This window comes from Elephantulus edwardii, unplaced genomic scaffold (genome assembly GCF_000299155.1).
Source record: "Elephantulus edwardii isolate Elephantulus edwardi_28Jun2011 unplaced genomic scaffold, EleEdw1.0 scaffold00137, whole genome shotgun sequence".
NCBI lineage: Eukaryota > Metazoa > Chordata > Mammalia > Macroscelidea > Macroscelididae > Elephantulus > Elephantulus edwardii.
The window spans coordinates 5,244,059-5,248,649 of NW_006399887.1; the positions used below are offsets into that span (position 1 = coordinate 5,244,059).

At 39.4% G+C, this 4,591-nt stretch overlaps 1 protein-coding gene and 1 pseudogene across 4 annotated transcripts in view; one reads left to right on the forward strand and one right to left on the reverse strand.

The window, feature by feature from the left end:
• The window catches only part of GABRB1 (gamma-aminobutyric acid (GABA) A receptor, beta 1), an 878,739-nt gene that overhangs the window by 468,248 nt on the left and 405,900 nt on the right, over positions 1 to 4,591 (reverse strand). The window lies entirely within an intron of this gene.
• LOC102849930 lies at positions 1,251 to 2,095 on the forward strand (annotated as a pseudogene).

Sequence of the window (4,591 nt, forward strand, 5' to 3'; positions counted from 1 at the left end):
CTAGGGATATTGTAGCTGATGTTAGATGGCTCTTAGCTGAAAGCAGGGAATACCAGAGGAATGTCTTTCTGTGTTTCATTGACTATGCAAAGACATTTGACTGTGTGGATCATAACAAACTATGGCTGACTCTGAGAAGAATGGGAATCCCAGAACACTTGATTGTTCTAATGCGAATCCTATACTTGGACCAGGAGGCAGTTGTCAGAATAGAGCAAGGGAATACAGCATGGTTCAAAATTGGGAAGGGCGTACGCCAGGGATGCATCCTATCTCCATACCTTTTCAACCTATAAGGGAAAATTAGCCACTGAAAATTCTGACCACCATAGTTCTATTTCTATTTTGGTACACATGGTCTGCAATGAGGCATAGCCAACTTGACAGCAACTAGTTAGCCTCATCTACAAAACAGAGATGAAAATAGTTTGCATCATATAACTGCCATTAGGATTATGTTACTATGTATAAGCTATTTCGAACAGTCCCTTATTACTTTATTGCATAGTTTAGTAATTTAACTTATCAGTGTTACTACTGATGGAGGTTCCTGAATCAGTAATTTTCTAATTCTCACTTTTAATTTTAAGGTATTTTTACATTACAGAAAACAAACCACCAGCTTACTAACTATGTGGGGCTACATTATATGCTAGAACATCAGTCTCTCATTCCAAGGTTTGTGCAATATTTATTGAGAGTGAAATTTAACACATTTGATAACCAATAAACAATTTAAAACAGCTACACATTTTAACAATAATCTGATATATTAACGTGAAATCTGATCTGCTTAAACTATATTTGAATCAACACGACATTTGGCATCACTTTGGAAATAGGTAATGTCACTAACTCACTGTCAATTAGTTGATTCTGACACATAGCAACACTATAGAATAGATTAGAACTTCCCCTGAGAGTTTTCATAGCTATAAATCTTTGTGGAAGCAAATTTTCACATCTTTCTTCCATAGAGCAACTGATGGGTTTGAACCATTGACCTTTTTTGTTAGAATCCAAGTGTTTCAACCAATGTACTACCAGGATTTTTGAAGAAATATATCCATCTTAATTAATGAAAAAAAATACATTAGAGTAACTAATAGTGAAATTTCACACAAAAATATATATGAACAATATTTTTTTCCAAAATTTGTGTGGGCCTGAACAGTCCTATCCTTTATTCTCAAAATACATGTAAAGTTGGAGGGTTCCGGGCCATGCGAACCCGGGGCTGCGGCCTCTCGCGCACCATGGCTCGAAATGCGGAAAAGGCCATGACGGCCTTAGCGAGATTTCGCCAAGCTCAACTAGAAGAGGGAAAAGTGAAGGAACGATGACCGTCTCTTGCCTCAGAATGTACTGAACTGCCCAAAGCTGAAAAGTGGAGACATCAGATTATTGGAGAGATCTCTAAAAAAGTGGCCCAGATTCAGAATGCTGGTTTAGGTGAATTCCGAATTCATGACTTGAATGATGAAATTAACAAACTTCTGCAAGAAAAAGGACACTGGGAAGTCCGGATAAAGGAGCTGGGAGGTCCTGATTAAGGGAAAGTTGGCCCTAAAGTGCTGGATCATGAAGCAAAAGGAGTCCCAGGAAATCGAGGTTACAAATACTTTGGAGCAGCGAAAGATTTGCCTGGTGTTAGAGAGCTATTTGAAAGAGAACCTCTTCCTCCTCCAAGAAAGACTCGAGCTGAGCTCATGAAGGCCATTGATTTTGAGTACTATGGTTACTTAGATGAAGACGATGGTGTTATTGTACCTTTGGAGCAGGAATATGAAAAGAAACTCAGAGCTGAATTAGTGGAAAACCGAGAGAGCGGCCCGGCTAGCAAGAGGAGAAAAAGAAGAGGAGGAGGAGGAAGAAGAAGAAATCAACATCTATGCTGTCAACGAGGAGGAGTCTGATGAAGAAGGCAGCGAGGAGAAAGGAGGTGAGGACGGCCAGCAGAAGTTCATCGCTCATGTCCCTGTGCTGTGTCACAGCAAGAGATTGAGGAAGGAAGAAGATGGAGCGCCTTCAGAAGTATGCGAGCGAGACGCTGCAGGTCCAGAGCGAAGAAGCCAAGCGGCTCATGGGATATTAGGACCCGGGAGGGTGGCTGGCTGTGGAGTCTGGAGGTCCCCACTAGTTGTGTGCTAGTCAGTAGGGCCGTCACCTGTCCTGCTGTTTCGACCTGCATGCTGACAGACAATAGGCTTACCTATGTGTTCGTCCCTCTTCTCGGACCTTTACCTTGCCTCAGGTGCTGACCCAGGGATGTAGGTCCTTTGCTTCCTCCATGGCAGCAGTCTAGATGCTCAAACCTTCAGCCACCACCTTTGTACAAAATCCACTTCTTTGTTTTGGAGTGTGTCACAGGTTGCTAATTGGCTTCCTGTTAAGTGTTTCACTTAACCTTAAACTGTGATTTGGGGTGGGGGAAGTGTAATCGATGGCCCACATGAAAAAATAGGCCCCTGTGCCCACAGCCCCACTTGCCAGCAGCCAGCTAGAGCCGCCCCCTTGGAGCTGGCATGCCCTGGGCCTTTCAGAGTTCCACTGCTCAGGCCTCTCATTCCTGCCTGGGGAAGGTCTTTGTTACTTCTGTTTTATAACTTGTACAGAAACTATTTTCATTAAAGATTTTTATATGTCGGGGGAAAAATAATACATGTAAAAAGAATATATGTATAAATAAGTAACATATTCACCATATTCTGCCATCAGCCAATTAAAAAGCCTATGACATCACACACAGGAAGAAAAGCAACTACCCTAGATCGGAAAGACTAGGGTAGGCCTCTTTTCTTAATGTCCAATGTTCTTTATCTTAAAATTTGGTGCAATTTGCTACATTAAAAATAATATTAAAGCCTGTGAAAAGGTTTCAGTGATTTTCCAAAGCTCCCATAGGAATGTCAGTACAGATTGCTTGCTTTAAGTACAGACACATTCTGGTTTTCCCAACTTTTCCTGTAAGGTTGACTGTAAAGTAGACATTAAAGACCCAGGGGAACCAGTACCTCTTTCAAAAGTCTCACTCACCTATAATGTAGTTTTAGTGTCTTAGTATGTGAGCTTAAAAAAAAATAAAAAAAGAAAGTCAACAATAGAGAAGTAAATTATAACTTGATACTAATATGAATTTCACTGAATGATTTATATGTTTAGGATGATCTACATTATTGTGATATCTCAATTTGTTAAAAATCATTTCTCTATGTCCTGACATGGGTCACCTTGCATTTGTTTGGGATTTCATTTATCAATGTTTTAAGATATGATAGGAGTTTAATTTTGTTAAGAGCTTGAGATTTCAACGTTCAGTGATTTTAAACTAAAAATCTCATTTAGTTTTCGTTTAGGTGAAGCTTTTCTTCTCTCCACATTGTTGCTGCTGAGTGCCATTCTTTTCTCTACAGAAATGTTTAAATAAATGTTGTTTTTGTGTACTCTCCAGTTCATTCTCACACAGAAATTCTTTCTCGAACAGAGTAGAATTTCTCCCCAGGGCTTCAAAGTCTGTAAACCTGCATGGGAGTGGATCACCAGATTTCTTTTCTCTGTCTTGGAGAGCCTGTAGCAGGTTTAAACTTCTGAGTTTTGTTGAGGAGTTGAGCATTTAACCATTGTTCTATCGTTGTTGTTGTTTTTGTTGTTAGGTGCTCTCAAGCATGACTCATAGCAACCCTATGAACAACAAATCTGAACCCTCTCCTATCTCGCTCCAATCTTTTTCTTTTCCTTGCGCCAATCTTACAGTCTCTCACATACTAAAGTTCATTTTCTTTAGTAACTTTGTCAGTCTACCTGGTTGAAGGTCTTCATATCTTTTGTTTTCCCCAGTCTTTGCAAGCATAGCTCACTTCTTCAAGGAATAGCCTTTCCTAGCAACATTCCCAAAGTCTGGGAGATTAAATTTCACCATCCTTGCCTCCATGGAGCCGTGTGGCTTTCCATTCTTCAAGACATACCTGTTTGTTCTTTTGATAGTCCATGAGATATTTTGTACTCTTCTGCAACACCACTGCTCAAAGGCATCAATTTTTCTTTTGTCATCCTTATTATTTGTACAGCTTTTAGCACCATAGTAAGTGATTGAAAAGTCAATGGTCTGAATCAAGAAACACTGCAGCCTTGAATATAGACTGCATCTCAATATCAGGAAAACAAAAATTCTAACCACTAGATTGATAGGCAACATTATAAGATATGAAGAAAAAAAATGAAATTGTCAATGATTTCATCTGACCTGGGTCAACAATTAACACTCATGGTACCTCCAGTTGGGAAATCAGAAGACATAGTGAACTGGGAATTTCTTTATTGTCTTACCTCAATTTTTTAAATTCATTTGTTGTTGTAAAGTCCAACTGAGTTGAAGACAATTCATAAGAACCTCATGAAAAACAGATCTGAACCTACAGAGCCTAAATTGATTTCTTTCTCAATATTCTCTCACTTCTCCTAACTCAGTGAGAATATACTTATCTAAAGTAAAAACCAGTCGTTTTTGGATAATCTTCAGTAAAATCTTGCTTGCATGTGAAATCAGTGAAATTGTTCTGTAGTTTCCACATTCGGTTGGATCGCCTTTCTT